Genomic DNA, 25,832 nt, shown 5'->3' with positions numbered 1-25,832 from the left:
CCTTCATTATACTTCATTATATCCCAATGTAGCAGCTGAAAACCAAATGGCAGTTCTTATACAGGGTAAACACATTCCAGCAGGTAGCTTCCTGTTATTCTGTCCCCGATGCAAGCATTAGATCGATTAGGTAGTGTTTATCAACACGCAAACCTGCCACAACATCACTGGCTTGAATTAAAAAAAAAAAGGGGGGGGGGGCATCGCTGAAAGCCCAGCCACTGTGTTGCCAGAGCAACGCATTCCCTCTCTCCTGTCCTTTTTCAACAGCACTGGGTCGGCCTCTCTTTAATTCAATTCGCCGCGTCACCGCGAGGCTACGCAGTCTGATAAGCAGTGGCTGTCCGTATCGCGAGAGTACAGCTCAGAGGATTACAGGGAGGCGGTGACCTAATCGCCGTCGCGAGGCGGGGCGAACCGCTGCAACTTTGGATGAACTTCTGATTTGAACAAACCGAGAGGCGGTCGGCGGAGTGCTCGGACAGCAAGAGATACAAAGGTGAAAAGCAGCGGAGGTTTTCTGCTACGAAGCTTTGACAGCCGGTTCCCTTTACAGCAGTTACGGTCTGTGTGTGCGCCGCCGAATGACCAGCGAGAGCGTTATTTTTCCTGTCGAAAAGGTGGAAATTGATAAAGGTGAGTGCGTTCTCTTCTCCGTTGGTGTGCGTATAGAAACTGGGGGATATTAGATCCATTAGTGTTCGGTTAGCCGGATTGTAGCTGCTATTAGTGTGCTAAAAACCAGTGTGGATTAAGTATTTGGATAAATGCAGTATATTTTAGGTAGAGAAAACAAGGCTGAAAAGTTTAATTGGCGCTCAGGTAACGTTTACGTGGTACTGGCGTGGATTTTATTTCCCCTCCCAGCATGTATCTGATTTTATTACCTGTATCATAACGAGCAGGCTTTCAGCCCCCATTCAGTTAACGGCGTCTTCTTTGACACATGCACGCAGACACCACAGTTAAAAATTCAGACAGCGATTCACCGTTGCTCTTAAAGACACAGGAAATCTTGCGAAAATGACGATCAGATAAAGGTAATGGTTGTTTGGTTAAGTCTCTCCGTGACTGCTGCATAATTGGGGATGGCTAGCCGCAGCCGCTCTAGTGGGTTTCCTGTGTATCCCAACCTATGCTGTCTGTCTTATCATCTTACATGTGGACGCTGCAGCTGGCGTAAAGACTCGTGGGGCCACTTTCATCAGAGAAATGTCTTCTATCTGGGGAAGCAGCTCTTGGTGCAAATGCATGATTTGCAGTGCATTTCTGTTAGCAGGCATTGCTGCTGCCGATTTGAATGGTTTGCCTGGACATCTGCAGCATTTCACAGCTCTGTAATGTGTTGATTGGCATAGAGATCAGTCAGGGATGTGATGAGAGATGCAAAGTTTATTACTTATCCCCGGACTCACGTGTTCTTTCATGGTATTACTTGCATGTGATGTGTTATTTTCAGAGCGCAGTGCAAGCTTAGGAACTTGCTGGAAATCAAAAATGAAGTTATTTCCACCTAAGGCTCTGTCAACACCAGTCTCATTAATCAAAATGGCCGTCAGTGTAGTTTAGTCACATTTGAATAGTGATGTAGGAGTGCTACATTTAAGATGCCTCTGAAGCTTGGCTCATCAAACGATTTAACCATGAAGTAAGCATTTCTTTTTCTTTTTTTTGTATAGGCCAGTTAAGTTTATTAAAGTTTGCTTGTCTTAAAGAGGTTAGTACTTGCTTGTGTCTGAGATCTCTCTCTGTCACCATGGGGGGGTATTGTTAATGGACCTCCTGTAGATGCTCTGTCTTCTTTTTTTTTTTTTACTGCCATCTCCACCTGTGGAGTCTGCCCCCAGGCTACCAGCATTACCCCTCCGGGAGGAGGGGGTTAACACACACACACACACACAGAGCTCCCTTCACTGACAAATCCTTAATGGACACATCAAAGAAATTACATGTCTGTTCGGTGGTTGACTGGGATGGGTCTAATTTTCAACTCGAACAACACAGCAGCACCGCTGGAGATGCTTTCCTTCCACGGCATCATTTGAGCTGCTTTGTCCTTTTTGCTTTGGCTGCTGCAGCAGCTGCGTTTAAAAAACAAACAAAAAAAAAAAAAACCCAAACTCTGATATAGCGGTTGAGCATCTCATGCTATCAGCCCTCCCTCGTCAGTGCCTGTGAATGCCAAGGCTGAGCTGATCTGGAAGCTGTGTCGCATTTATAATATTAAGTAGACTATTGAAATTGAGTGTGTAGGTGGAGGCGCACATGTTCTGTCACACGTGTAGTTGCTGAATTTAAAAAAAGATATGAGGGGCGGAAAAGAAATTCAAGCACTGATGGTGGGCAGCTGAAAGATTATTTTAAGTTCTTTGGGATGTTGAAACATCTGCATGTTTTTAGATTAAGCAGCACGAGTTGAATGAATGAGACTGTTGTCATCATGCAGTCAAGATTGTGAGATGCATAAATTATTTTCAACTACTGTGGTTGACAGAGAAAGGCATCCCCGAAGACTTTAGTGCAGGCTTTGCTAGAAAGCCTAGGTCAGTGTGCATGAACCCTCTCCTTCGCAAGCACACAGCAGGGGGTTTCTTTACTGCTTTCAAATAAAGAATTTCCCAGGACCTTGGTGTCTTCTTGTGAGCAAAATCCTGCATTTTAAATAAACACTTCAATTAGGATGTGGTGAAAAAGTCTCAAATGTGTAGTTTAGCCCCGCTTGGGACAGGAAAAGATTTGGAGGTGCTCAAGGAGAGAATCTGAAAATGCAAAGTGAGGAATAGGAGGACATTTTAATCCCATAACTGGGATACTAGCGCTTTCCCTTTTGACGTGTAATGCATCACTGACAGTATCTGATAATGGGGTCTTACCTGTTTACGACATACCTCACTATGCTCCCCTCCCTTCCACTGTTACTGCCTCATCCTCGCCTTCTGTCTCAGTTCTGTTGCTGCTCCTTTACTCCCCACCTCCCACGATTCCTTCCTCCTTTTGCCCATCACAGTGCCTTTTCCTCTCGGCTTGCTTTCTTTCTGTTGTGGATGGCATGCCGGGGACTATGACACACTCTTCATTTCTGTCCACATCCCTCATATTTATCTCTGTCTATTACCACGTCACTCTTTCAGAGTGCCCATGTCGATCCTTTCTGCATTAATTTTGATTCATGATTTATGTTGCTTCTTTTCTTGAGCTTACCTTTTGATTTTTTGTGCTTTTGTCTGTCTGTTTTGGTGACTCTTTACATGCTGGAGATTGGAATGTGAGTTCACTCTGTTTAAGGTATTGGGGTAGGCTGTCTCTTGAGAAATAACAGAGCAAGAAATACTCTGTAACAGTAAGTAGCTCATACTGTAGGGCAGACTGATTGAATAAAACTACTTGGCCTGGCAAAATGGTGTAATACAAAATACTGGGATTCTTACTGAGATGCTGTGCAGACTTTAATCACATTTTGAATTTAAGTCAGTAATACCAGGAATCTTAATTAGCATTGAAAAAAGGATTGATTACCGTATTGATTATCTTGTTGATGGCCCGGACAATAAAGGAACTAGTTAAACAGTGAGACGCAAACGTTTTCAGGTGGTGACTTTTTGCTAACAATTTGGCGGTTGCTTTTCTTTTCTTTCTTTCTTTTTAAAAATTTCCTCAGATGCTGCTCTGTGGTTGACAGAAATGTCTCACATTCTAGTCTTATTGATAATCTTATTGATTACATATCTTGAGTAACAGCCTATCAGTGCTCAGCACATATTAGTGTGTGCAACCTAGCTCTTGTGAGCTAGCTGAGCTATTTGAAGGTAAGGTTGCAGTTGGACTAAACATCATAATACTCTCTGCTGTAGTTGTATGACCATGATTGTGGTCTGTCTCATTGGTGACCAACATGCTCACTTCCCCTTTTATACAGAAATGACCAAATAATGAACTCTAATTGGGAACAGAAGTAACATGTAAAGTGACACTAAGAATACACTCTATCAATGACCACATTTTTCTAGCAGATGCTGATCTTGTGAAAAAATGAGCAAGAAGTCAAAGCCACTGGTAGAAATAGAGGAAATGGAGGAGTAGCTAAGACATCGCTAATGGCAAAAAGCAGGCAGCAACAGATGAACATCAAACTATTTTCTGACTGATTCACATCAGATGTACATGTGTTTTGTACAGGCACCTGTTTTGGTAAATAATTTTTAAGTAGTCAACAGAAAGACAGTATCTCCAAATACTTAAGTGCAGGGTATGTTAGAAAGCCTGGGTCTGTAAGCTCTTGACACATTGAAGTGCAAGCCAGCATTTTGTTTTCACCCAACAAACAGCCCTTGCGGTGTTTTCTCTGATATGTGAAATTGCCTATCTCTTTTGATCCATGGTCCTTTGCAGAGGATAAATATGAAACCCCATGAAGGCTTTGTCAGGCCTTTTCAAAGCACCCAGAAAAGAAAAAAGGGGGTCACAAGAGGAAGCAGTTACTTTTAGCCATTCCACCTGAGGTGAGGGGACTTGGATCCCTGTCCAGTTCTCCACTTTCCCGTCTGTCTGGTGAAACAACTTTTTAATTAGGGCTGTAAGTGGATTGTAGCAGATGAAAGCACTGTGGATTATAAAGGCTTCAGATTTTAGTTGTGACAAATGAGAGAGGAAAAAAAATCTATAAGCATCAGGGAACAATGACTAGTCAGATTAATCAACATGGAAGTAAACACAATGTACTGTACAAAAGCCTTGAAAGCAAGAACAGCCTAGATATTATAGAATAAACGTATAATCCTTACAAACGATATAAGCCAGGATGGAGATTGAACGTGGAGTATCTTCATATGGATATTGTAATGCTAGAATATTAGGCAGGGATCATTTGTGCCTTTGCTCTCCTTATTATTTCATTGCAATTTGCAGAAATTAGCTTGGAATAAAAACCTAAGATACTACTACATTGGCATCCCCCGGCCTACACACAGCAGGTTGGCTGAACATTTTAAGTTTACTTCTTGAATTATCCAAAAAAGCCAGGTTAAATTCCCTTACAATCTAGTTTTGCAGTGTTAACCATTGAATTGATTGCAGTTCTGCTGCAGACTGAATAACTAGCCACCAATTTCACCCATATTGTTTTTTTTTTTTTTTTTTTCCTGGCTGTCAGTGCTCTCTTCAGACTGATGCCGTAATCTGTAATTATACAGTGTTTTGAGATTGGTGTGAATGGTTAAACAGATACTCCATCTGGCTTTGGGCCTCTGCTCCTGGCCAGGCTTTTAATATTGGTCTGATGCTGCTCAGCTTTGAGTAAACACAAATATTGGTCAGTCTAAATCATGCTAGGAGAATCAATGTGTAAGTTGGTAGCTAACGAATGTACAGTTTCACTGTAATTATGGTCCGCTGTTGTCAAATCCTTCAAATGAGTATTTGACAAAGGTGAAAATGGAAAATCTTGATGCTTCAAAATTGGACTTAAGAAACCAATGGGTTATTTCACAGTAGCTGCATCAGTCTTTTATAATTTTTGTGATGTCCTCCTTCTTTCTCAACTGCTTGTCCGACTTAGGCTACGTTCACACTACAGGCGAAAGCGCATCAAATCTGATTTTTTTTTGACCCTATGCGACCCATATCCGATCATGGTATGACAGTGTGAACGGCACAAATCCCATATTTTCAAATCCGATCTGGGTCACTTTCGCATATGGTACTGAATCCGATACATATCCGATGTTTTAGAAAGCGACTGCTGGGTGAACGGTCAAGTCGCATTAAATGTCACTGACACAAGACAGACGCCAATTATCAGCTTTGGAGAAGTGCCCGAGAAGACATCGTAAACGCTTCCTGGCCATCCAGTGTAGATGTCAGTGAAGTTGTTGGGAAGACAACGTTGGAGAAACATGAACATTTTATTTGTACTGTATAATCTGCAGATTCTGACATAAATCTGCAACTATCCTTTGAAGCACCGCTCCTCTCTTAAACAGCAATAAGGATAATTATTAGGTTATTTACATTATTATGTAAATAACAAAATAACTTACAGCAAAAATCGGGAAACGTAAAGTCTGAAGTCTTTATATTAAGGGCCATCAGTCAAACAATATTGTTTGCTCTGGGTCTAAACAGAGCGCGTTGTGTGTGACGTCTTCTTTTGCGCATGCAGGCCGCTTTGAGGGCTCACACTGGAGCGCGTTTGCTGTCGCATATTATTTGTAGTGTGAACAAGTAGACAAAAAAAATCGGATTTGATCAAGAAATCGGAATTGAGCATTAAGACCTGCAGTGTGAACGTAGCCTTATATCAGCGGTCCCCAACCTTTTTTGCGCCACGGACCGGTTTATGCCCGACCTTTAAGGTATCGCGAATAAATATAACAAAATAAAACTAGTACCGGTACCGAAAAAAAGAAGATTTATTCATAACACACATGAAAAGACCCAGGAAAACAGAGTTAACAATAAAAACGATAACAAAATAACGCTGAAAACCATACATTTCACACCTGAGCCTCAACTCTTGCGGCCCGGTACCAAACGACTCACCGACCGGTACCGGTCCGAGGCCCGGGGGTTGGGGACCGCTGCCTTAGATGATGATAACTTAAAAATTCTACTTTTTCACATTTATGATGCTCTATCAAACTACTCTATTCAATGTAATAACAGAATAATCATAAGAAGTCAAAGTAATCCCTTACAAAGAGGTATTACTTTTTAAAGTATTGTGGTCAGTATTGATATCATGTGCTTTTTACATGATTAGACACAGCCTTGAAAATATCTATTTTTTTTAATGTTTAAAAAGAGCTGTTTGGCTCTTTGGACTTGTTGACTGACATTAGTAAATGAGGTGGCATTTACTGATTTATGTGTTTTGCACTAGATACAGACCTGAAAGGTGTGATAACACAATGATTTATCTTTCTATTTTTTTTTTTTTTTTTTTTTTTTTTTTTTTGGACATAATCATTGACACAGAATTTCACTATTAGTTCATGTCCTTTGTGGCTGAATGACTTGGCTATTATCAGCATTATACTAGTTGCTGTTGCAGAAGTGAGAGAACAACAACAGCACGTCAGCTAACTGGTAGAAAGCATTGACTGCAGGGGTGCACGTGTTCATTATCCTGGATTACAATGAGTTTGTGTCAAATTAATAATTCTTTCAGACTGTCCTCAACCCTTCCTCATGTCAACTCTATAATGAAATTGCAAGAGTGCCACTGAGTACAAAAACTGTTAGGGGATAAGACTAACATGTACTGGAGTGTTTCTGAAATTCCTACCAACTGCCTTGCCATCTGTTTCCAAGCAGACAAAGCTCTCAAATTTCTGTATTTCTGGATGGCTAAATGGATGCTGCTGGTGTTGGCTGCCTGAGTTGGTATTAGTGAAAGAAGTCATTTTGTGACCCAGTTGGATTTGTTAATTGCTGCCGCCTCTCTTGTGCCATTTTTGGGGGAAATTGTTGTGTGTGTGTGTGTTTGTGTCTGGAGGTGCAACTTGAAATCCATGCAAGCCATTTTTCCTGAAATTACCTTGTAATGTCAGCACTCGTGATCATTTGAGTGTCAGCTTTGAACTGGATTGAATTTCTTACTCAAATTGGGGTTATTAGTACTGGGAGAGTTATTTGACAACTTAACCCATTCTGGTTGCTCAATCTTTTAAGGTTGCTGTTATCCCATATTTTTAATGTCATCGGCTAAATTTGACTTGCGTTTGTGGTTAGCATTTTCTGTATTGTTTTAGATTTCTTAATATTTGCCAAAGGTGAATCATATAGTGTCCCTACAAAGATGATATTTAAACTGTTTAAATAACTTTTTGGGAGAAATATATGGCATACCTAATATTATTTAAAGATGGTCTTCCATTGGGTTTGCATTTTGCTCCTTCTCCCAGGAATCTCTTGTAATCTGCACAGCCCTGACATTATATTTGTCTACCCAGCCAGCCATCCATCTTCTTCTGCTTATCGAATTCAGGGTCGTGGGGGAGCTGAAGCCAAAATACACAAATTTGCAAGACCAGTACAGGTACTGATTTTTGGTGATTTTAAATATCCAACATCATTTCTATTTTTCAGGTTTTTTAAACTTTAAAATGCTGAAAACAACCAATTTTCAGGAAATCTGTTCATGTGTAGTTATTTATTTATTCGGCTGACTCTGTTTGGATAAGTTGGTGGTTGTTTTTTGGTGTTCCAAACACGTGTTTCCGACAGGGAAGTTACTCTGCCTTCAGCTGGACAGCCCATGCGGCAAGTTGCCCGATTGCCTGTGGAACAGTCTAAAATCCACACACTACATACAGATTAATCTTTAGTGCAATCTGGCAACCCACAACCTGAGCCAAGGAGTGTGTGAAGTTAATATTTCTGCATAATGACAGTAAATGGTTTTTGGTAATTGAAATGGCTCACTGTCTTTGCTGTTATTTGACCTTTTCAGCTTCACGTACTGCGAAAACTCGATAAACAGCGAGACTTTTAAAAACTCGAGAAAAAGTGATTCGAGCCATGTTTGCGAGTCTTTGAATTAGAGCTGGGCGATATGAGATTTTTTTCATATCACGATATGTTTTTTTCATTTCAGGCGATAACGATATCTATCACGATATAAGCCAAATAACTATATTTGTAAGATTTAAATGTGCCGTTGCTCACAAGTAAAATGTGAAATAATCAGCAGCTTGTTTTTATTTAAATATTTATTTCCCATAATAAGTTCAACAGGGTAGATGTACTTAAGGAACATGAGACTTTTTCAGATAAATAAAGGCAAATATTGCAAACTACACAAAAGGCAGCCGCTAAAGCGTTTAAGTTTCAAAATAGAACAAACGAAACAGACTAAATTGTCAATTCCACTTAGAAACAAAATATTAATTCTAAAAATAAATCTTAGTTTGTTTTACAGAAGAACAGACAAAACTGACTAACTTTTGTCAATATCAAATAAACTGAGAACTAAAAGGAAATTCTCAATCTCTCCTTGTTGTATAGCTTAGCTTTTCAAACAGTTTTAACAGTTACTTTAGTCTGACAAAAGCCGAATGACGAATTAGCGCTTCCAGTCAGAGACTGAGGCTACGTCCACACGTACACGGGCATTTTTGAAAACGGAGATTTTCCGTTTTCGTTTTAAAAAAATAATCCCGTCCACACATAAAGGCAGAAATGAAGGAAAACGCTGCTATGAACATGCCAAAGCAGCAGGTGGCGCTAGATTCCTAACCGTGCAGAAATGTTGGCCAATCAGAAGTCTAGAAGCCTCGGTGGGAAAAAGTAAACAAAGCTGGGGCATAGAAGCAGGACCGAGTCGTATGTGTGGACGGACAGTAACTGTGTGTATATGTAAGCATTTAAACACTGCAGAGAGTAGAATTAACAGTATTGTAGAAATTCATTTCACCGAAACAATAACGTGGCGCACAGTGTGACGCATCCACCAGTTTATTGTATTTCCAGACTTGCTTTCGGCACAATTTACAGTGCACGCTACTCTGTTTTTTGTCAGACTTGAAATAGCCGAAATACCTTCACACTACGGAACTTCTATGGCTCTTCCGTTCGACAATCTCTCCGGCATTGGAACCATCATCTGTTTTCTCTTCGGTCACGCTCGGTTGATTTTTCTAGTCGGCACACTCATTTCCTCCATTACGCGCTGGCTCCATTACCCGCTGGCTGCTTCCCAAACAAACACACGTGCGGCTTGGCACTTGTGCTGTACGTAACAAGTCACGCGACGTGACGCTGCGGCTGTGATTGGTTCGGCTCTGCGCTACTTAATTTGGATTGGCTGACCTTTTTTTTATTTTATTATTTATTTATTTATTTATTTTTTTAAGAGGACAAGAGGGGCGAGGTCTATCGCGATAGCTTAATTTCTCTATCGAGTAAAAGTTATATCGCGATACATATCGTTATCGTTCTATCGCCCAGCTCTACTCTGAATTTGTGTAACAAGCCATTTGGACTTAAGTATAGTTGTAAAGGTATTAAATTGGTTTGAGTTCTCAGAATCAATAACACATGAAATTCTGTAAAAACACAAATGACACATCTTTTCTTACTGAAGATAACAAGTTGTGACAGTTTTCATCAAAATAATCAGAGCTGCACATTATCATGAAAATGGTTGTAAGTCATGGTCTGTCGCTGGAAATGTAGAAATGTGTAACATTACTCAAAATATCTGGTAGAACTTTTTCGAAATCTGTCCAGCAATATTCACTAATTAGCTCTAATGAGCTTAATCATTTGTTTCTCTGTTGGGAGCAGCTGTGCATGCGTCTGCAATAGGGCTGCCACAAATGATTATTTTGATAGTCGACTAGTCACCGATTATTTTTGCGATTAGTCGACTAATCAGATCATGCATCCATTGGACGTACAACGTACAGCTTATTGCACCAGCATGCATCTGCTCTTATATAACTACCATTAGCTTACAGCTTTAAGTGTTTAAGGTATGTGCTAACTAAAAATAAAGACAAGATGATAGTTTATTAAAGTTTAATGAAATTTGCAGATTGTTTCGTTGGAGTTTAATAAACTCGGCCATCTGCTCCTTGCTATCTAAAATATAACAGGACACCGGAGTATATTCTCGAGTATCTCACACTTCTGATAATCAGTTGTCTGTTTGACGTTTATTCAGCTGTGTAAAAACTATAACTTTAATTTCAGCCAAACAGATTTACTCAGGAACAAATAAAATACTGAAAAAAAAAAACATTTTTAAGTTATCTAAGTGACTTGTATATCATGTTTAACCTGGGTAGCAAAAGACAGCGGTGGGTTTGAAAACAATTTGCCGGGAGTCCGGTGTTCTCACGGGCTCTAGTGAGCCTTGAACCCAGCCTAGCTATCGAGCTAGTGGGTAACAGACGTCTCCGAAAACGTTGGAGCACTTTTGAAAATATGTGGTGTCTTGATAAACTGAGCAGATATTTGAGGTTTACACAGCTACATTCTCGCCTGAAAATATGTTAAACGTTTATTTTGTGACCCAGAAAGTATAATAAGAGTAATATTAAAACTAACTAGCTGCCGCCATTGTTGGAAATTGAGCTATGAATTCTGGGACACACTTCCTCCTTCTTCTTCTTCGGGGTTTAACGGCAGCTGGCATCCTTGTACATGCAGTGCTGCCATCTTCTGTTTCAGTCCGTTATTACACTCTTAAATCCTACTACTTATTCCTGCGTCTTTTGGGACCTTACAAAACTTCAAACGATGCGTCGACTATTAAATTAGTTGTCGACAATTTTGATAGTCGACGTAATTGTGACGAGTCGACTAATCATGGCAGCCCTAGTCTGCACAGTTCTGCTGTTCAAATCTATGCCATACACTTTGCAATTCTGGCGGCCTGCCTAAGAGCTTTTCTGGCAGAAATCTTCTAAATTGTCTCTTTTTATGAAAGTTTCTTTAGTTCAAACTGTTCTAGAGAGATGTTGAAGTTCCTGTCAATAATCAGTTCCCCGTGTATTTTCAGTAGATGCAGAATATGTAGTGATTCATGCCGGTTTGTTTTAACTGTTTGCATCCTGACAGTTTAACTGGACAAATTTCCTTTCCTGTTTAGCAATAAATAAATAAATACATCTTAAAGTGTATTATATTTGGAAGAGGAAGTTCAGAGGTTTTAAATAACCTTAGCCACTTTGAAGCTGGTAGCCTGAGTCAGAGGGACAGCTGTGGGGGAAAGGAGAGAAGACCCTGGAGAAATATGACTAAAACCAAAAAGATGAAAATAGAAATAAAGAGTTGTAGAGAAATCTCAGGTAAAAAAGAGACAGCAAGGACTGTGTCTGTGACAGAGTGCACCTTTTTGTTTTTTTGTATTTGCCTCTCAATAGCTTGATGATTGGGGATTCATTAATATGTTGGCTGAAATCCGCTTATATCTATCTTGTTTACTGCCATCACTCTGTCAGCAATTTAGAGGACATGAAGTGGCAGTAGTCAATGTTTATCTGCTCTTTGTCCTTAAATATTGGATTACTTTCATGTATTTGCTTGACTGGGTTGGTGCTCTTACAAAGATAAGGGGCTAAAGCTGTGATTTATTTATGTATTTCATTTGTTTTTCCTGGTACAAAGTTGGAAATAAATAATAACAAACAAAAAGGAAGCTTAAAGAGTGGGAAAAGCATTGGAATTTCAAATTAATAGCATCTCTGTTAATACTGTCTCTCCGTTTGACACATGGCTTTTAAATATTGGATAACGTGCTCTGTTTTTGAGATTGACAGTTATAATTTCTCATTTTAGATTTTTTTATGTTAGATGTTGGTTAACAGTGGAAATGGGAGAACTTCTGAGGCTCAGGAGTGAGATGTTCTTTGAAAAAGGAAATTGGGGTTTTTTGTAGCAAATTACCCATTCATGTATTTTCAGGATGGCATTTCAAGCAAAAAGAGGTGTTTAAATTGAAAACTGTCTGACCCTCACTTTGACCCCAAAATGCTCTTAATGACCATCGTGGCAGTCACACTAGCCTTACACAGCTGAGTTTGTTCTGGACCTTATTTTCGTTTATTTGAAGGAGTTCTGCACAAGACTTCCTGGTGGCTTTAGTTACCTTTGGCTCAGCATGTTTCTGTTTCTGTGGTAGGATCCAAACTCACAGGGCCACACACATTTTACAACTCCAACAACTGGTATTGCTTTCTTTTGTTTTTGTTGTTCAGTGGTGGCTGACAGACAGCTTGCACTTTAATGGCACCTTTCAGTTGTAGTAGTGGATTATATCCTACGAGGTGCTGGTGAAAATAAGAATTGTTACAGGCTTCAGTTGCTAGGTAAAATGTGTTTTCCAGTCAGTTGGTGAGTGATTGGTAGAGGTTGTTGGAGTTTTCTGGCCATCACTGAGTGGAATTGGTTGCAAAGAGGGTGCTGCACTACAAAACCACCTTGTGATTGCTTTGACTGCTATCAAAATACCATGGTCATGCAAGACCCTTGGGCTGGCCAAACACTCGTCAACTACTGGTCAAGCGATAGTGGAACTTGTAGTGTAATGCAGACTAGAAATTGAGGCAGTTTGCCTTTAAAGTAAAACTTGTGCTATACTACCACAACCAACACATTACAAAAGGCACTTGGCAAATGGACTCCATCTACAGCTTGGGTCACACTCTTCAGTTTCATTGCTGCTTGGTAACAGTTTGCTGAGTGCAAATGTCTTCCATGAAAACTATGGGTGATGTGCTAAAGACCAAGCCTTTCACAAGAAAGTTTTCTGTGAATCTACATATACTGCTTTGTGACCAATTTCACCTAGCGACAGGCAGCAACCTCAGCAAACACTTGCCACGCAGAGAGACCGATGGTTGCCAGGTGGTTTTCGATCAGTCTTCTCACATCAAAACGATTCTGGGTTCCAATTAACTGACTGACTGGAGCTATGTGGAATTTTACATATTGTTCTTGTGGCTTTCTACATTCTCTTTGGATACTCTTGGTTCTTCTAATGGCGATTGTTAGGTTCATTGGTGATCAAGTTGGGGGATCAAGTTGGCCGTAGGTGTGAATGTAAGCATAAAGGATTGCTCTTCTGCAGTAGCTCTGTGATGGCTTGGCTCCAGCTCCCCTTTGACCCTGTCTTGGCTAAATGTTTGGGTGCAAAATGCTCAAAAAATGATTAGACTAATAGCACACTGCTGTTGGTGGGTTTCCAAAAATGATACATGATATTTAATATGACTGCAGCAAGCTGTCCAGAATAATTCAAGAAGTGAGGCTAATGTGTTGTCACCCACATCCTCTGGGAACATTCGACCCATTCTCAAATGTTCCTGCATTTGTATCCAAGCATGAGACACGTGTACCCACTCGAGTTAATGTCTAAATTCCTGGGGCAAAACTTTGAAATGAGAGTGCGCTTAACTACATAGTGCACACAGTTAATTATTCCAAGTCCAAGCTGGCCAGAGAAGCTGCTCTAGTTCTTCCATATCATATAGAGGGTGCACAAGAAATTGAGTGTAGCATTCCTTCAGGCGGCTTGCAACCCCAAAACAAAAAAACCTGCTGATTTCAATACCAGCTCACATCAAGTTAATGTTTTTCTACACATTTAGTGGGCAAATGGCATACAGGCAGGGTGTTCTATTTAAACTGTCCTCAGTTGCTACAAATCTGCAAGCTGCTTTGCTACCCACATCCATCCAAGCTTTTCCTTGTCATGATGTTGATGATCTTGCTGCAGCTCTCTTCGCCATCAGCTGACCATGGAAAGTTGGAAAGGTGACACATCAGAGCCATGACGCCAAATATAAATCACTGCTAATGGCAATTTTTATTTTTAGACTATAGTGGTCCTGACTTAACAAGATTATCCTTTTGTATAAATACTGTTTTTGTATTTATTTTTGTAGTCAACAAGCTTTTGAGTTGTTTCCCAGCCTTGAAATTGATTCATTAAGTGCACTGTAATTGACAGTCTTTGTGATTTCTCTGTCAGTTTGATTTCTCTTCCTTGCTTGTAATTTTCCACTGAGCCACAACAATTCAAACAGATAATCTTTTGGCTATGTTGATGTTTATGGTAATGTGGCCAAACAGGGGAGGAGGGCATGGTTGTAAGATACATGGAGCGCATATTTCAGCCAGAGATGGGATTTAGTGTTCAAGTTACTTTAACCTTAGAGTGGCTGAGTGGGGATGAATTTTAACATCATGGGCTTTTTTTTTTTTTTTTAAATTGCAATTTGTTGTTATTTTTTCCCATTATTAGACATGTAATTTTGCCAGTAATAAGTTTCAGATATTTCAATACTATATAAATAATTTCTACAACAAAATGAAACGCCTACAGAAAATTTTATTTTAAATGGAAGCATAAGAAAGTTTGAGTTTCTTGGTGATTATTGTATTAAAGTATTGGTTCATCTATCTTCTTTTTTTTTTTCTTGAAATGACAGTGCTATTATATAGCACTGTGAAAAGTTTCGAGCTACCGCTCATTCCTTCATATTGTTCTAGGAAAATGGGAAGTGGGGTTTAGTAAATTTATTGAAATGTGAAAACATACATGGAAATTGAATAATAAAAGTAACAACAATTTGTAAAATTCTAGCAAACTTAGCAGTCAGTATTTTGTATGAACAACTTAGCCTGAACTCCTGAACGAGCTTTCTTGTAATTAAAGTAATCTTCAGCAATATTTGTTACAGCTTCTTGAAGGACATTCCAAGGCTGCCTTTCATTACATTTTGTTCCACACAACTTTAATAATGTTGAGGTCCATAACTGAGTGTGTGTGTGTGTGTGTGTGTGTGGTTTTTTTTTTTTTTTTTTTCCTTTTATCCCGATATCCTTTTACTGCATTGGCAGTGTGTTTGGGATCATTGTCATGTTAAAAAATGAAGTTGTAGCCACTTGGATTCTTTCCAGATTATATTGCATGGTTGATCAAAATTTGATCTGACTGATTCCTTCCAGTCCAATTCTTGTGAAGGACCAGAATCACCTCTCGGGTCCTGTGTCAGGTCTTTGTCCTATTTCTTAAAGACATAACTTTCAAATGCTGTTTATCTGCTGTAGATAGTCCTGATACTTCTGTTCTTCTTTAAATCTTTGAAGGACACTACGTACCATGTACAGATATGTCAGGTTTTCACATAACAGTTCTTTGAGAATCACTTTCTTGGTGTAAAAATAAAGTTTTTGTGCCTGTCAAACTGGATTTTCTTTATAGATTGAATGAAAGAAAATGGAACAAGTGTTTTGTTTTTTTTTTGTTTTGTTTTTTTGTTTCTTTTTGTAACAGGCTGCTAGTAACAAAAGACACAATCGAAAAAAAAAAAGAGATAAAGATGCAGTCTAAAAGTGGTTCTGTGTTAAAGTGTTATGTGTAGACACAACACGGGTTCATTCCTTGAGATAGGTGCATATTTTTATTTATTTTTTTTATTGTAGAATGAGTCACAGGTTCAGGAAAAACCTTGGAAAGACCTTCAGAATGCTTGGAGAGCTGTTGTCAAGACCACTTTAAAAATAGCAAGAAACTTTGGATGAAAAATATAAAGAAATTACTCAACCTTGTTATTTTGGCAACTTAAATAGTTTGGTTTATTGAGGGTTAAATGTAAGTCAAAACATGGCTGTCAGCTGCTGCTCATAAAACCCCCGACACCAACTCCCTGCGTCTAAGAATATCAAAAATTGAAATGAATTGAGCTTTTAATTTATCCCAGCATGCACTGAAGGTTTGCCCAGTGCACATTAAAGGCTACATCTTGAGTAGAACAAGCAATAAAAGGATAGATGGATGCTTCTTGCCTGAGCTTAGGCACGACCGAGGATAAAGCCTTTCTGCCATTTAGCCGATCATTGGCGGTATTATGGTCTGTTTCTCTGAATTCTACGTTGAAGAATTCTCCAACAAAAAGAGCTGTATTTGCTAAAGGGTCACGGAAAAAGAATTTCAGTGCATGTGGTGGCATCTTTATCTTAGGAAGAAATGTTAAATGAAGCTCCAACAATCAGTCCTCATGATGAGGAGGACAGATCCACATAATGAAAGACATCTTGCTCGGGTTTGTTGGTTCCAAGGAGGTCCTAGATAGTGCCAGGGATGGTAAACACATAAATCCATCTGGATTTACTGAAATCAGCAGTAGCGGCTTTTGGCTGAACCCTGCTCGGTCTTCCTGCTTGTCAGATGCGCATAGAAAGCCACAGATGATGCTGATAGGTATGAATTCCTCAGTTGTTGCTGGTAACTGAGTAGGGTGCTTATTTTATCCAGATAAATTTCAGGCTTCTGGCTTATTTTCATTTCATTACTCTGGTTATTTTTGAATCTTTTATTTAGTCTATACAGTACTAAAACACTGCATTTCCAGTTTACAAGGGCAGCTTTCTTATTTTGCAAAGGGCTCAACATTCAAAAAAGCAGCAAATCCAGTTGTTTGGACTGTTTGCTATAGTCTGTCTCTACTTGTTTTCGCCTTAATTATCACGTGCTCCACTAGAGGACATAAACAATGATGAGACAAGTAGACCTGCAGATAGTTTTCTTCTAATCCGGAAAAATGGGTCACAGTGCCCAATCTCACATCATCTGGCTTGCAGGTGGTGACTGCAGAAACCAAAACAGGAAAGTGGCCTGTCATGATCTGTATTGCTCAGTGCAACCGTTCTGTTCACTGAGCTCATCGAAGAATGGGAGTATTTTGGCTTTTGAGGTGGCAGCCTTGCAAACACAAGTAGAGTTTTCATTCTTGAGTTTATTGGATTTATTTTGATGACTTTGAGGAGGAAAAAAAAAAAGTGGTTAAGTGAGAGGAAAAAAAAGAAAATCCCCCAACCTTCCAAAAACTAGCTTCATCCCATTTGTGTTTCAGCTGAGCCAATGGTCTGCAGTGGCATGCAGAGGTATGTGTGTGAATGCTTGGTGTACACAATAGGGATGACCTCATCGTTTTCAACCCTATGTAAGCCCAACATGCCGAATAACAATGAAATCTGGACGTCCCACTACTGAGCCCCCCTCCTTTTAGAGTGTGTGTGTGTGTGTGTGTGTGTGTGTGTGTGTGTGTGTGTGTGTGTGTGTGTGTGTGTGTGTGTGTCCTCTTGCTAAGGTGTGTATTTACCTTTTAGTTTACAAAGGTTCTTAAAATATTTACACAGGGCTGAACTGGTTAATGATTATTTGGACAAGTGGGATTTGAAGTGTTGTGCTACACACACTGGCGCATGTTGCTGTAGAGAAACCAGCTGCTATGGGCTTTGTTCCTGCTGTCAGTTAGTGAATGCAGTCCTAACCACGGTGACCCTCAGTAGGTTTGCATGTGAACTTTGGCCCAGATTGTGAGTCTTTGAAAATATTAGCATAAATTAGGTCTTCCTTTCATTCACAAGCTGGGTGAAGATTACCTGCGATATATCAGTGTGTTGGGATTTGTGAACATTTTTATTGGCATAGAGAATGCTGAAATTGGTTATTGTAATTTATTGATCAATATGGCACTTGCCTCTTTTAGCAAGTTGTTTGGTATGTGTAGCAGCAGGAAATTGTGTAATGGAACGGTAAAATAAGTGCAGTCCAACGTGATCTGGCATGCCCTATAGTTGGAGAAACTCTCTTCTATAACATAATATTGTCTTATCAATTTAAAAAAGTAAATTTGCAGATATTATTAGTTAAACACTCAAATGCACAATGAGCTTGTGTTTTCAGACCAAAGATTAAATCTGATTTCATGAAACAAGAGAACCTATCATACGCTTTCTGTCATTCCCAGAAAATACTTGATGCAGGTGATGGTAACCTTGTTTGCCACAAAGCTTCCATATCAAACTACACTTTTCTCCTGCTACCCTATTACCTTACATCTCTCCCTGCTAACATAAATGGATGCTGCCTTATTACCCAGTCACTCAAATAGAGAGGGCTATTCTGCTTTAGATGGTCTTTGGTGGTGATTTACCACTAAGCGCTTTGATCCATTAGAGTAGTAGTATTCTGACAACTTCTAGTTGGTGCCTCTGCTGGGTCTCACAAGCTGAAGAGAGGAAAGCTCGATCAGTGGTTTGTGCCTGTGAAAGCTCATGTTTTTCATTAACTAGCAAATAGTTGGACAGTTGATTGCCCCAGTGGCACTTTCTAATGACAGAGGGCCAGTTTAGCGGGAAATCTAATTCAGTGAGAACCCACAGGGTTGTTGTTGTTTTTTTTTTCTAAATTAAATTACTACCTTTAAAATCCCTTAGACTTGGGATGGGGTGAGTGGAGGGTTGTCTGTGCTTGAAGAGAGGCTTAAATGAATGGACCCTTGAGGCTGCTTCCCTAATTTTCATCACAGATGTAGTGCTTGGAAAGAAGTGTCCCTTTTCTGTCTTTGTTAAGCAGGACTGAGTTAGTGAAAATTAAGTTGAATGTAGTAACTAACCTGTGGGGATCCACTACTGTTCTGTGGTTTAAAGTTTATGTTATGCTTGTGTATGGGATTATGACGAGTAGTCAGGTGTGCAGATACGAGCTCTACAAGATATAATGTGCTATCAGATGACTTGAATAGCATGATTGTTGGACTTCACAGTCTCTACAGTCGGAGATTAGAAAAGTATCTGGAGGGTTCGAGCTCAAAGCACCCGTAGTTCTCATTGCTTCCTGATATGAGATTCAGTAAGCTAATGTTGCCAGGCAACGGCTGCACTTCCACTTTTGGCAAGTACTGCTTAGTAACAAAAATTGTTTCCAAGAAGTAAAGGCAGAATCAGTGCTGGAATCGGTGATGGAGACGACACTGGAATCTCATCTGACCTATTACAGGCAATTAAAGCAGTGCCACAAGCTAGTCATCTGTAAGAGTGTTAAACTACAGCTGAAGGGAGTGTCTGTCCCACACAATCAACCTTATGTTTCATTCTGTTTAATGAGTATAAAAAGACCAAATTGTTGGAAATTTCCCCCAGGGATCAATAAAGTATTCTGATTCTGATTCTGAAATGACATTAAACAATCTGTTTTCATAGAGCGGTAGTTTTGCTCAAGCCCCAATTTGTTCATGCATATTTAGTTTTACAGTGTTCTAATACAGTTGATTAGGATAAGAAAATTTGCACACATTTGTAAATGACACTTTACTAATCTTATTAATTAGTTTAATAGTTTTGTTGTATTTTTTTTAAAGATTTTACACATAAATGTGTAAATGAGTCCTTATCTGTCTAAAAATGATTTCTATTTAAAAAGCAATCTGAACATCAGATAAAGATCATAGTTTTTTTTTTTTTTTTTTTAAATTGTTGATTTTGGATATGACCTTTTATCACCCCATAAATCACAAAATACTGAATCCTTTATTCAGACACAGTCCATTTTGAAAATGGAATTGAAACTGGAGATTTTCACAAGAGAAACTAAAAACAGTGTAGACAGACTCTGTGTGGAAAGGTTTTAGGAATATCACAAACTACAAGCCTAAAACCCCCCACTCCACTGATGACTTGCTCTTAGCCAACACCCTTAACGACTTCTACTGCCGTTTTGACGAGCCATCAGGCAGCCTTCACACCTCCAACGGCCCCAACAATAGAGGCACTTTGGACACTAATTCCCCCACCTCTCCCCCCTCCATAGAGCCATCACCACCTTCAAACTGTTCACCTACAACACCCCCCTCCTCACCCCACACAAAAGAGGATTTCACACCACCTCCTCCCACCACAACTCTTCATATTCATGAAGCAGATGTGAGGAAGCAGTTTAAGAACCTGAATGCTCGGAAAGCTCCCGGCCCAGACGGCGTGTCTCCTGCCACCCTCAGACACTGTGCAAACGAGCTGGCCCCAGTGTTTTCTGGCATTTTCAACTTCTCACTGCAGGCATGTCATGTGCCTGCCTGCTTCAAGTCCTCCACCATAATCCCTGTCCCCAAGAAACCTAGGATCACTGGACTAAATGACTACAGACCCGTGGCTCTGACATCTGTGGTCATGAAGTCTTTTGAGCGCCTAGTTCTCTCCCATCTCAGGACCCTCACGGCCCCCCTCCTGGACCCCCTGCAGTTTGCATATAGAGCCAACAGGTCTGTAGACGACGCCATCAACATGGCCCTACACTTCATCCTGCAGCATCTGTACTCCCCAGGAACCTACGCCAGGATCCTGTTTGTGGACTTCAGCTCTGCCTTCAACACCATCCTTCCAGACCATCTCCGAGACAAGCTTTCCCAGATGAATGTGCCTGATCCCATCTGCCGGTGGATCACTGACTTCCTGACGGACAGGAAGCAGCATATGAGGCTGGGAAAGAATGTCTCGGACTCCCGGACCATCAGCACCGGCTCCCCTCAGGGCTGTGTTCTTTCTCCTCTGCTCTTCTCCCTGTACACCAACTGCTGCACCTCCACCCACCAGTCTGTCAAGCTAATCAAGTTTGCAGATGACACCACCGTTATTGGGCTCATCTCTGACGGGGATGAGTCTGCCTACAGGAGGGAGGTTGAACGTCTGGTGTCCTGGTGCAGCCACAACAACCTGGTGCTGAATGCCCAGAAGACAGTGGAGATTATTGTGGACTTCAGGAAGCACACAGCCCCATTCCCCCCCATCATCCTGACTGACACCCCCATCACCTCTGTGGACTCATTCCGCTTCCTGGGTACCACCATCACCCAGGACCTGAAGTGGGAGCCCACCATCACCTCCGTCATCAAGAAAGCCCAGCAGAGGATGTACTTCCTGAGGCAGCTGAAGAAATTCAACCTGCCAACACGGACGATGATGCAGTTCTACACTGCAATCATCGAGTCCATCCTCACCTCCTCCATCACCGTGTGGTACGCTGGAGCCACTATCAGGGACAAACAGAGACTGCAGCGTGTTGTGCGCTCTGCTGAGAAGGTGATTGGCTGCAGACTCCCATCTCTGCAGGACCTGTACACCTCCAGGACATTGCGGCGTGCAGCTCGGATCTCAGCTGACCCTTCTCACCCTGGACACAGTCTGTTTGACCTGCTCCCCTCAGGCAGGAGGCTCCGGTCCATTCGCACCAGAACCTCTCGCCATAAGAACAGTTTCTTCCCCTCTGCTGTTGGACACATGAACAATTACCATATGACTGTTCCCGCCACTAACACATGACCCTACGCTGTGTTCACTGCATCATTCCATGTTTGGCACTGATCACCACCTGCACTCATGCACATATCTTTCAACGTAGCACTTTTAATTTCTTATCCCTACTTTTATTTTTTCATGTCTATTTAAGTGCTATTTATGACACTATGTTTGCACTGAAGCACCGCAGCAATTTCCTAATGTTGTAAACCTGCTCAACATTTGGCAATAAACCTCTTTCTGATTCTGATTCTGATTATACAGACACAAAGCATATGCAACAGTGAAATATAACCTTATAGTATAAAAATGAATAAATATAACCTTTTAAAATGTTACAGTGAAATAAGAGAATATTTTGTGGCTTACTGTATTTGTAGGGACCAAAGGATTTTTGTCTGCAGTCAGTGTGACTCAGAGATACAGCTAATGCTAAAATATCCTATGACATTATAACGACTATGTTTAAATTAGCAAGGATCTAGAGGTAACAAGGTGATTATTGAAGTGGAGTCTTATCTATAATTTGCATGCTTTCCAGCTCCTTTCTAAGGAGGACCATCTAATCTTTACTTATAAGGCCTCACTCACACAGGCCGAGAGACAGGTTAGCAATGGATTCTGAGGTCGCCAACGGTTTGCATGGAAGATGCTTGCTTGTCTGCAAATGCTTGTTGTTCCAGTCAGCGCCTGGAGTGTCCTGGGGTGTCACGGAATAGTCTTTAGGTCTGTGTGACTGGGGCCTAACATACAGCAATGATTTTGGAAAGTATCACGTGTTGTGAAACACCGTGCACTGAGAGAAAAAAGATTCAAGAGGCTTCAGTGGGGAGGTGGAGGCATGGATATAAACAATATCACCATAATCAATTCCAGTTAGAGTCATGGAATGCACAATGAGTTTACCACGAGGAAAAATTATGTTTCTGTACCAAAATCAAACTTTTGCCTCCAGTTTACTGTCACTCATGAGAAAATGTTTTCCCCATGTTATTTTTCGGGAAGGGGGGAATAAAATGTTCTGTAAATCACACTCTGAATAATACATGAACAAAGCCGTCTGTTGGAACCTTTGGAATACAAGATGAGAATAAACCTGGAAAAGTTGGTGCATAAACAGAAGTGGACATTCCTGGCTCAATGTATGAGGCAGAATTTTTATTGGAATATACAATTAACAGTCCCCCCACCCAAATAGATATCACTATATTTGTGGGGACCAACAGTCATTGGGAACACAATGCCTGTCCCCATGAGTTTGAGGTCATTTTTGAGGGTCAAAATGTGGTTTTAGTGTCAGGGTTACGATTAGGTTATGATTAGGTTTAGGCTGAGGGTTCGGATCAGGCATTCATTTTTGATGGTTAGGGTTACGATTAGCGGCTATGGAAAGCATTATGTCAATTAGATGTCCTCACTAAGATATGAAAGTGTGTGTGTGTGTGTGTATGTATATTTCGGTTCAAATATGCAAATGAGACATCGGCTACTTCAAGTATCTTATTCTGCATAAACATCCTGTAGACAGGTTGTTGTAAAGCACTTACAGGTGTAGTTTTGGTCATTTTCTTTCTGCTGGTCTGAAATAACACAAGTAATGGAACCAAATATAACCCAAAATCTAAAAATTGACCAATGCATAAAATAAACGTTTTCTTTGCTTGTTTTGGCCACCATTTTCCTCCTCAAATATCCCCCATGAGCCGTGCTTGTACCGGAACACTCTTGTTTCACAATGCACCTATTCCTACAAATAGCCAACGGTGCACTAGAGGGAGGTGGAGTAGGAGGAGAGGGGTCTTGTGGTGTGAACAAGGCCTGGCGGGGGTGGCGCTGGGTTACATAATATCAGACGAACCCAGCTGTGCTGTGTTGTTTCGCCCATGGGTGAAGTTGTGCCAGCCAAGCTGACTGATGTGTCCACCTGCGCTCATCAGAGTGGGGTTCAGGATTAAGGTGCAGGTCAATGATCAGATTGATGTTGAACAGACTGATTGCGTGTAGTCAGCAGATCTCCTAGGCAATATTAAATGGGCGAAACACAGAGCCACAGTACCAACATCTCCTTCGGCACAGTGTTGCCATGGCAGCACAGTTGTTGTGTTGTCAGAAACCTTGGAGTGTAATGATAATGCAGGGCTCTAACAACGGTAATTAGCAGCTTTATTTTCCCCCCTTTCCTCCTTCCGCATCTAGTGCCTTCTTAACCCTACAGCCACTCTTCAGTGGAGCAATGCACCAAGAAAGATGCATGCTTTTATCATGTTCTGTTAAAAAAAGGACAGTTTACACTGGCTGTAGCTCATTGAGCAAACCTACTGATCTGAAGGTTTGTGGTTCGATTCCTGGCTTCCCCTAGTCTGCATGCCAAATATCCTTGGGCAAGATACTAACCCCAAATTCCTCTCCGATGCATCCATCGGAGTATGAATGTGTGTGAATGTCAGTTAGAAAGCACCTAGGAAAAATGTGCTTGTGTGAATGGGTGAATGCACAAGTTGTATAAAGCGCTTTGAGTGCTCAGAAGAGTAGAAAGCGCTATATAAGAACCAGTCCATTTACCATTTACCACTAGTTGGTTCTCATGCACAGACCATTTTCTACCCTCAAGTTCGCAATGTGTTACTCAGTGATTGCGGGCAGTTTTGTGAAGACCCTGTTCCTGTTAATGTCCCCAGCTGACTGGTGTGTTTCTTTTTGGCTTTTCTAAGTATCATAAGTGTTGAATAAAGACTGAATAATTTACTACAGGGGTCTTCCAGGAAGGCCCATGTGACCCTGCAAGCTGTATTTAAAAAGCTCATCATCTCGCCCTCTGAGACTTCTGTAATTAAAGGGAGAGGCGTCTGTGTTTAAGCTTAAAGTCTTTGATATACAGTATTAGTTCTTGACATGCAGACAGCCAGCGTTTTCTCGTGTGCGCCATTTAATAGAAATGTGTTTTCAACAACAACTGATTGAAATCCACACAAAACATCTCTCCTCCCTAGGCATCAGCTGTTGAATTACTGCTTACCACTGAAAGAACTGTAAGCCAATTCACTGGCTGTGTTTGTTTTGTGTTATATCCAAAGTAAAAAGATTATACAGGGAGTGCAGAATTATTAGGCAAATGAGTATTTTGTCCACATCATCCTCTTCATGCATGTTGTCTTACTCCAAGCTGTATAGGCTCGAAAGCCTACTACCAATAAAGCATATTAGGTGATGTGCATCACTGTAATGAGAAGGGGTGTGGTCTAATGACATCAACACCCTATATCAGGTGTGCATAATTATTAGGCAACATCCTTTCCTTTGGCAAAATGGGTCAAAAGAAGGACTTGACAGGCTCAGAAAAGTCAAAAATAGTGAGATATCTTGCAGAAGGATGCAGCAGTCTCAAAATTGCAAAGCTTCTGAAGCGTGATCATCGAACAATCAAGCGTTTCATTCAAAATAGTCAACAGGGTCGCAAGAAGCGTGTGGAAAAACCAAGGCGCAAAATAACTGCCCATGAACTGAGAAAAGTCAAGCGTGCAGCTGCCAAGATGCCACTTGCCACCAGTTTGGCCATATTTCAGAGCTGCAACATCACTGGAGTGCCCAAAAGCACAAGGTGTGCAATACTCAGAGACATGGCCAAGGTAAGAAAGGCTGAAAGACGACCACCACTGAACAAGACACACAAGCTGAAACTTCAAGACTGGGCCAAGAAATATCTCAAGACTGATTTTTCTAAGGTTTTATGGACTGATGAAATGAGAGGGAGTCTTGATGGGCCAGATGGATGGGCCCGTGGCTGGATTGGTAAAGGGCAGAGAGCTCCAGTCCGACTCGGACGCCAGCAAGGTGGAGGTGGAGTACTGGTTTGGGCTGGTATCATCAAAGATGAGCTTGTGGGGCTTTTTCGGGTTGAGGATGGAGTCAAGCTCAACTCCCAGTCCTACAGTTTCTGGAAGACACCTTCTTCAAGCAGTGGTACAGGAAAAAGTCTGCATCCTTCAAGAAAAACATGATTTTCATGCAGGACAATGCTCCATCACACGCGTCCAAGTACTCCACAGCGTGGCTGGCAATAAAGGGTATAAAAGAAGAAAAACTAATGACATGGCCTCCTTGTTCACCTGATCTGAACCCCATTGAGAACCTGTGGTCCATCATCAAATGTGAGATTTACAAGGAGGGAAAACAGTACACCTCTCTGAACAGTGTCTGGGAGGCTGTGGTTGCTGCTGCACGCAATGTTGATGGTGAACAGATCAAAA

General features: G+C 40.9%; 1 protein-coding gene across 3 annotated transcripts in view; it reads left to right on the top strand.

The window, feature by feature from the left end:
• The first annotated feature begins 261 nt into the window (after window positions 1-261).
• sipa1l1 (signal-induced proliferation-associated 1 like 1) overlaps window positions 262-25,832 on the top strand; it is a 96,125-nt gene continuing 70,554 nt past the window's right edge. For all 3 annotated transcript variants that reach the window (XM_085432209.1, XM_085432208.1, XM_085432207.1), the window contains exon 1: window positions 262-636. The gene's annotated coding sequence lies outside the window, so the exon portion shown is untranslated. The remainder of the gene's footprint in view (window positions 637-25,832) is intronic.

Source organism: Copadichromis virginalis, linkage group LG15 (assembly GCF_057382275.1).
Source record: "Copadichromis virginalis isolate Kocher_CV1m ecotype Utaka linkage group LG15, C_Virginalis_male_GT1.1, whole genome shotgun sequence".
Lineage (NCBI taxonomy): Eukaryota > Metazoa > Chordata > Actinopteri > Cichliformes > Cichlidae > Copadichromis > Copadichromis virginalis.
This window is presented reverse-complemented; position numbering and strand designations above follow the sequence as displayed.